Raw genomic sequence first — 9,235 nt, 5'->3', positions numbered from 1 at the left:
TGGGCCACCTGGAGCAGTGCCCAGTACCAGAAAGTGCTGTAATTGCTGCTCAAACAAAGGGTCATGAGTTGGCCGCTGCAGTGCACAAAGTGAGTTGGCTTGCCTGAGGAGAACTGGGGCCAATGCACTTGGAGAACAGGTTAATTCAGGAATCTCCAGAAGAGCCACTGCCAGTGGGGTTTCTCTGGAGCCTCCCCAGAGTTTAAAGCTGCCCTCCTCTAGAGGATGATTGTTACTGCCACCTGCCAGACCCAGCTCTTGTTCACCCAGTAAATAAAAAGAAAAATGCCTCTTTGCTTGGTGGGCTGTCCAGGCACCTCCTCCAGTGGATGGCACCTTTAGAGAAGGATAAAATAATTGTGACAAAAGCCAAAGCTACCCAACATTCCAATGTTTGCCCATTATGACTGTGCCAATTGGATCATTTGCAGGGGGAAAATAACTAATGGAAAAAATGTGTTTATACCAATGCTTTGGTGTTCAATAGGTCCTTGTGCCAAGAAGTGGGCCTCTTTTTACATAAAAAAGTGGACTGTCCATAAAGAAAGATATTTCATTGATAAAATGCAAAAATATGGGGAGATTATATGAAAATTGGCATTTTGCAGGAAGGAACTATAGAAAGTACTGAGAGATTCAAAATCACATCGAAAAAAACCCACCAAAAATCTGAGAGTGAAATTCCATTCATTGAAAATTGTATGTTTTGTCAGTTTCTAGTCAGCATCACTCTATAATTCCTCCTGAGCGGTCTGTTTCTATCTATTTCCTCTGTTGCATCCTAGCAGTTGTAGATGAGACAGATTTGTTCATTTACCCAGTCCATCTCCCAGTTAGAGCAAGATTGTTTACCATGCACTAATGCTTTGGCCAGTGTCATAAACAGATAGTTAAGGGTTAAGGTCTCTTTTACCTGTAAAGGGTTAACATGCAGTACCTGATGACCACCTGACCAGAGGACCAATCAGAGACAAGATAATTTCAAATCTCTGTGGAGGGAAGCCTTTATCTGTGTTCTTTGTTAGAGTGTTCTCTTTTTGGATCTAAGAGAGGCCAGACATGTCTCCAAGTTCTCCTGGAGTAGTTCCTACTATTCAATAGTGAGTATTAATTAGAAAGGTGGATTAGTCTTATAATTTGATTTCTACATTTGCAATTGTGTGTTTGCTGAAGGAAATTCTTTATTCCTGTTTGCTGTTACTTTGCTTTTACTGAGAAAGAAAGGAGGGGGGATTCTCTCCAGAGATTAATAAATTTAGACCCTGTGTATTGTTCCATCTTGGATTACAGAGACAAGTTACTTTCTTTTTATTCTTTAATAAATCTTTTCTATAAAGGACTTGGTTGATCTTTCCTTGAGTGGATTCTCAGGGAAAGGGGAGGGGGAGGCATTCCTCTGTAGTAGATCCCGGTATCTCTCCTAGGAAAAGGGACGGGGGAGGAAGCAGGGGGGAATGGTTTATTTCTCCTGGGTGTAAGAACTCCATGGATTTGGGGCTCTTGGGATCCCCAAGGATTTTGGGGAAGGACTGTGTCCCAATCCACGTACCTGATTGGGTGGTGGCAGCTTTTACCAGATCTAAACTAGGATTTTTAGTTTAGAGGGAAACCAGTGCAGGTCCCCATTTTGGAACCCAACAGCTCTAAGTGGGGGTGAGACCTATGACTGCCAGTCTTGGTTTTAATTGTTCCAAATGATGGCATTTCCACCACTTCCCTGGGAGACTATTCCACGGATATTAATGTCAGGAAGATTTTTCCTGATGTGCAGCCTAATTTTTTCTTAATATCATCCAATTACTCCTTGTTAAACCAACTTGTCCTCATAACTAAAATCTCTGTCATTTTAGGGCTAGATTGTGACTTTTGGCCACAACCCAGAATAAGAGAACCCCAAGAGGAGTTTGAGGAAGGAAGTTGTGCCTCACGGAGGAACTTAAGGAACTCACTGACCCATCTCAACTCCCCTTTTTCCAGAAGCAACCCAGGATATTTCAGTGGGATATTTCAGTGTCCTGGCCTTAGGTCTGGAGCCATCGTTCACAGTTCTGGGATTCCATTACATCAACCTGCAGGAGAATTCACTGGGGAAGTGCCCTATAGGAACCAAAGTAGGAACAGCTGGATTCCAAGCTCATCTCAGTCCTGGTGGTTGCTGGCCAGGAAACCTCAAGTCAAGTGGTTATATTGAAATTGGGAATTAAAAAAAAAAAAAAAAGTCATCCTCCAACTCTCATCTTAAAACTCACCGTTGGCTGAGATGCCTACAAAGCACTTGCCAGTAGTTAGGCAGTTAGTATATTGTGTCTGCTGCTTACTACATTAATCAGTTATTTTTGCTCTCCCTATTTATTTGTTATATCCACCTGTATTCTTTCATCATGTACTTACACTGTGAGCTCTTCTGGAGGCAAAAGCTGTCTTTTCATTAATTGCACTGGACACTGTACATACAAACAGTGGGGCCTTGATTCCTGATTGGGGCTTGTAGACACTACTGCAATACAAACAATACATAATTACATCCACCAAAATGTCCCTCTTTAACCTGGGTATTCCTGGGAAATCAGGACACCTGGCCACCTCAGTATAGAATCCAAATATTCTCTAATGAAGAATTCCAATTGTCAGTACACTATGAATTGAAGGCCGGGTTCTGCCATTCTTCCAGATGTTTAGCAGTCATTATGCTGCAAGGAATCCTACTGATTTCTTACTCAGCACAAGTAAGGGGGACAGCATCTGGCCCAGAATAAGCAGGGGGCAGATCCCCTTTGATATCTCCTGCATCAAAGCCTTCATCTGATGTTTCTGGGGCTGACATAGGGTGATGTAAAGAGCTTGATGAGTCACTACACAGTGTCTGTTCACCAAGGTTTTCAGCAAACGGCATCTTGTTCCATTTCATGATATTGCATCGCTAGGGAAAGTCCAAAGGGGCTTTAATTTTTTTAATAATTAAGAAAACTCTTTTTCAGTGAAATCTTTTAGAACACTATTTATCTGAAATATTTAACGTAACTACTGAACGGTGCCTTGTGGTGGAGAGAGAGACAGAATACATGACATGTACAGTATGTGGCTCCTCAGCCCCACTTCCCTCCCCTTCAAAACACACACACGCTATGTCCTTCAAGTACCTGGCTGAGAGTTGCCTGAGCCTCCTGTAGAGAATTGGATCTATCATCTCTGTTTAGATCTATTGCCTCAATAAATAAAATATCTCCCAGAAGCACAATACTGTACTGAAATGTAAGTATGACACATTTTCAAGCAGATAATATGATAACTGTGCTGGATGCTGTTCATTTAGTGTTAATGTGGGAAGGCAGTTTCTGTTCAGCTCAGCTGTAACTGCCTATGAACATTAAACACTGTGATCTTTCCAAGTGGGAGTCAAAACCACCGCACATGCACATTAACACCCCTGCTGGCAACAAGGGGACCAGTACTTCTACTGTGTGCCTGTATTTTTGCCACTGTACTCTAGCAAACTCCCCTCTTCTTGGCCCCTCGGAGTGCAAGAGCATAGCTGTGTTGTGATGCATGAGATTTTGTGAAGCAGTAGAAAACAGAATAAAAATACTGTGGCCTGTGGGAGCCGTGTGTGTGTGCGTGTGTGTGTGTGTGGTGTTATAATATCATATGTTGGCTCTTCAGTCTGGAAAGGCATAGGCAAATATATACAGCAGTATTACCACACATGATGTTCCGCAAATCACCTCATTTAACAGATATCAAGTCATTTTTTAAAAACAATTTCAAGTGCGGTGTTTATTCTGACAGATCCTAAGGCAGGAATTAAACACAGGAAAATACCTGGTACTGAGTACTACATGTGAAAAACAGTTTTCCATAAAAGGTATAGTAAATCATTAACCTTTTGGGTATGTAATTTGATTTTTAAATAATATTTAAGAATTGTTAATTGTTAAATTGTTGTAAAAACAAACTCTGCTAATTTATCCAATCCCAACTGGTTACTTAGCTCTGGTTTGCACATAAAATGATGTTCCAGTGTAATGTATGTGGAAGATTGCAGAAACGAAGCTTTATACTTTTAAAAAATTGAGTGCCATTTTAACATAGGAAATTTCTGGATATATTTGTTAATATTAACCAATATTGAGAAACAAAACTCGAAATATTAAGGAATTGTCATTAGTTCATTCAGGTTGTTGCGATTCAGAATCCAATCACATTTCTTAACTCTTGGCTTCAGGGGTTTGCTAGCTACCAACTGTGTGGTATGGGTGAAATTTGGGAAGGACCATCTTACACCATGATGGAAAAAATTTTAGTGGGTAATAAAAGATTTTAAACATTATGAGCCTAAGTAAAGAAAAATGGTTTCCTTTATAAAAACAACAACAAAACTGAAGAGCCAGATTCTGATTTCAGTGGCACTACTTGAGTAAAGTAATCTTCATTATAAAAACAGAATCTGGCCCTTAGTTATAAAGGTGCTTTATTTCCATTTTTTAAAAATCTATTGGAAAAAAAAGATTTTCCTGATAATTTCTTTGTATAGTGAACTTGGTCTCAAATGACTTAGACTTCTTTTTCCCATAAATATGCTCTCCATGAATGAAAGTCTTTTTTTCCCAGAGAAAATTTCCTAAGGCGTTTTCGTGAAAGTAGAACTCATGCTGATCCAATGGACATAATTGCTGTGGTCTATTGGCTCTATGATCCACACACTAAAAACCCCTAAAAGGCTTTGTCAAGATAAGCAGAACTGTTTCAGGTTATCAACTATACCTAATATCTGTTTTTTAAAAGTCCATATTTATTAATTCACGTGATAGCTATTGTATTCAAATCACCCAAAGGAAAATATAACCTCAAACAGCGACTTTTTTACTTTGAAGTGATGTCAAGAGTCAAATCTAGGCTGATGCTTCTTGTACCTTTTTTTTTTTTTTTTTTTTTAAGTTATGTGAATTAAGATTCGTCTGTCAGGCTGGATTTTTAGCACTAATTCCTTGATTTGTTTCTTCAACTTCTTTTGTTTTCTGTTTTGTTTTGGTTTATTAAAGATTCTGGAGCCCTTGACCACACATGTCCATAAGGGCTAGTCAATCATGTTTGAGGATATTAATAAACAGTTTTATAATTATATTTCTGACAAGCCCTGACCATGGACCTGATTATCACCAAACTGAGTCCTCTGAGAGCTTGCCTAGGAGATTGAAATTCAGACCTGTTCAGCCAGCCAGCACGAGATCTATGCGCCACCTTTCTTCCCTCCAAAGAGGGCTCCGATGGGACACAAATGGTCCATAGACCTTGGGAGAAATCCACACTTGAACAAACTCTATGGAACACATTTCTTAACTGTGGTGCAGCCAGGATTTCACCCCGGCACTGACCAGCTGCATGGGGTTGAATTTCACCCTCCGATGACCACAATGGGCCTGACTGAGAGCCCATCAAAGTCAATTACTTTTCATTGGCTTTGGCTCAAGCCCTCTATGTATTTAAAATAAATGTAGGCCCTTCAGCCGTTGCTAATTGAAGAAGCTATTCGATCACTTGCCACTTTAAAAAAAATATATATTTTATTGTCTCTTAGGATGATTTCTCTTCAGAGAGAAAATAACAATGATAATTTCAGATGACTTTTGCACTTTGTATACCAAGGACTTCTGTGTATTCATAAATACAATGTTTTGCATTATATCAAATGTATTGCAAGATTCAGTAATTTAAACCGAAAAATCAAAGAAATATATTGCAAATAGACTGTATTTAAAATCACCAGAGTAGCTGATTAAAAATCTCAGTGCTTTCCTCTTCCTCTATTAATACCAGATTGAGATAAATACACTGGTTCGGGTCCTGAAATCATGTTTTTTAATTGCACAGCCCTCGGGCCACAGCTTTGAGCTGCTTTGGCACTTTTCAAAGGAGTGAATCAATACCAGCCCATTATGTAAGTGCGTACAATCCTCAACAAAGAATAGCTAGAGGTGAGAAAGTGCTAATAGTGGCTTTCACAGTTTTACCAAATGATATCTTTCTTCTTCCCCTGTCCCTCTGCTCCAGAATGATAATGGCATATCATTTACAGAAAGAAATGAAAATAAGTCTGGGCTGAAGTTTGGATTTTACATAGCAGTTCTCATACTGGTATGTTGATATTGTCATAAGAAAGCTGCCAGAAGGTAAGGAGAATGCTTTGCTTCTATATGTCCTTACACTGTAGAATTCTTTAACTATAATAAAACATTTAAAATAGAGATTGTGTGCTGGAACTGAAGTGGTTTGGAAAAAAAACCAGAAAGATGCCACAATGACGATACATTTACCAATGCTACCCTCTAGTGGAAAACCAGAGCTAATGTTTTGGGGAGCTAGAAGCTATCTGTTGGACAAACTAAGCTACAAGCTACATCTTATATAAACAAACTTAAGATATGTGGTCAAAGTAATTTCATGTTAATAATTGATATAGCTGTAAGAGCTCTTACTAAATCCTGTTTTGTATCTTCTTATTTTGAGAGTTTAGGTAAAAAATTGTATAATATAGTATTACAGTAATATCTTATGCAGTGCTTTATATTTCATTTCATTTACACCAGTGAAGATCTAGACTAATTCCGTTTAAATCAGTGGAGCTTATTCTAGGTTGATACTTCTGTAACTGAGTGCAGATTCTGACCCAGTGACTTTCATCTCTGGAGACCTGGTACAAAGACTAGCTGAAGTCCAGCCAGGGAATGAATGCTCTTGGCAGGTGCTAACTGCCTTCAACTCCCACTCCTTTCAATTGGAGGTGCTCAGTGCCTTGAAAAGCTGTGTCCTTATGTTGCAAGTGAGAATTAGTTTGAGGCTCTCCGATCGTACTCCATAATGGACACTTGGACAGCATCATAAAATCACAGCATAATTTTATAATTGACAGACACTCCCGGGACTGAAATAGCCAAGTGGTTACAGGCTAGCATTGAGATGCAGAAGCCACTCAAGGCAATCTGTCGCCCTAGGCAACACTTTAGTGTGCTGCCCCCACCACTACTTAAATTTGGCCCATGACAGAGGAGCAGCTGCCTAGCTCGCCTACAGCTAGAGCAGCCTCTGCTGAGGTTCACCGCCTGGCACAGCCTTGTGAGCAAACTTACATGACTTTCTCAGTGCCATTAGTCTCTCACCTCCAGGTTGGGCATTACATTCACACCCAGATTAAATACATACAATGGAATTCTGTCAGAAGCTGGTTAGTTTGTCTTTGGTTTTAAGGATGCTGTATGTGTATTGTAAATACAACATAGCATATTTTGGCACTTCGCACATCATTAGATCTGTCTCAGAGCACTTTCTGCCACAGGATAGTCTTTCTTTGCCTCAGTTTCCCTGTTTGTCAAGTGGGAATTTAATTCTTATTTACTTTGGTAAAGCACTTTGAGAGCTAACAGTGAAAAATGCCATGCAAGCTCTAAGTATTATTTATTAGGACAATTTTATTAAAGCCTCCTATCTTTGCTAAGATTACACGGAGCATTTCTGATAAACTACACAAATGAGGCCAAATTGTTACAGTAGCTAACAAACTAGCACTTCAGCTCTGGAGACAAGAGGTCAAATATTGCCTGGTTAACATGGCCTTAGTAGTGTTTTCCCTGTACACTTTAAATTATGTGTATCCTCCACATCACAAACCAGCTGCACAAGGGACAGTCTCAGTTCACAAAAGGAAGAAGACTGGACCAGCCCAGTGTGTTGCAGCTAAGAACTGAAGTGCAGTACAGTGCCAAGCATCTTTCAAAGCACGATCTGTACTATCCCTGGTGTTATCTCCTCACTTTCAGCTGTATTAAATTTTATCCCACACCTACCCCGAGCATCTGATTACTCTCCCTTCACTAGTGAGGGGATATTTCACAAAACGGTTGTGCTCTACTTTATCTCATAGATATAGGACACCCCCCAAATCAAACAATTTGTCTAACTTTTTATTTCTTTGTAATAAACTTTTTAAAAATGTAATCGATATATGTAGAGCTAGAACTTACATATCATCAACCATTCTTTAGGGGAACTGTTATCCACATATGCAGTTCAATGAGGTTCATCTAGAATTCCAACATACGTAACCTGTGGCAGGCTTGTTTCAAATGACAGAAGGGCTAAGAAACCACCTTTTGGCCCTTATTATAGCAGATGTCTTAGGGAGATGACTGTCAAGCAGGCATTTATTATTATTTATTATATGTATTATGATAGTGCCTAGAAGCTGCAACTGAGAGCATGGCCCCGCTGTGTTAGGGGCTGTAGCTGGAGATAGGCGAATGTACATTATCATCAATTATTTCAGTTTGTCACAGCAAATTGCACTACTACGTGTACAAAAATCTATCTAGGTTATTTCTACCTCTTCCTTAGAATTAAATAACAGATAATTATATAGCATTGCAACTCCCATATTTGTATATTTCAATTTGGAAAGAGGTACACAAAAATGTCATTTGTTAAACACCTTAGTAAAGATTTAGGAGCTGATTCTTAGGTACCTTTAGGTCTCTTTACACTACTGTGGACAGGTAAAGTGAGTGTAAATTACATTTACATCCACTTTTAGGCAGGGAAGCCTGGAGGAGGATGCTCACTCCAGATGGAGCAAAACCTCAGATCTCGTCGAGAGTTTCTTTGGGATCTCTGGCCTACACACCTTTGACCATACCTTACCTTCAATGCACAGCTGCGCTGATCACAAGAGATGAATATGCTACACTTTTCCCATAGGAGAGCTTTTCATATTTTTGTTGTACATTTATCCTTTCCACACACATTTCTACAGAAAGCGTTGGGCTGTAGCTAAAGGAGAAGATCACAGTTAACTTGTCTGACAAGTATCGTTTGCACTCCATTAAGTGTTGGGAACTACTTGTGACATTTCACTTGACAGGGTTAATTATTTTTCCACTTTAGGCCATGTGTTTGCATAATAAAGATCAGCAAGCCACATTTTTTACATATCCCTCTACATCAACAGCTTACCGTCCTTGGTACCTGGACACCACTTCCTAACGTACATGAGAGTACATTGATATTCAGTGATTCTGATCTTTGACTTGCCTCTGAAATAGCAACACGTTTCAGAACAACAAATTATGCTTTGACATTAGAAGATGCAATCTGTAATGGATATTACAAGCTGAAGATTAAGAGAGACCATCTGTGATATTTGACCTTAGCTTGATAAACTGGAGTCTTTTCTTCCTCCTACACATTA

The sequence above is a fragment of the Mauremys reevesii genome, linkage group 5, assembly GCF_016161935.1.
Source record: "Mauremys reevesii isolate NIE-2019 linkage group 5, ASM1616193v1, whole genome shotgun sequence".
In the NCBI taxonomy this organism is placed as follows: domain Eukaryota; kingdom Metazoa; phylum Chordata; order Testudines; family Geoemydidae; genus Mauremys; species Mauremys reevesii.
This window is presented reverse-complemented; position numbering follows the sequence as displayed.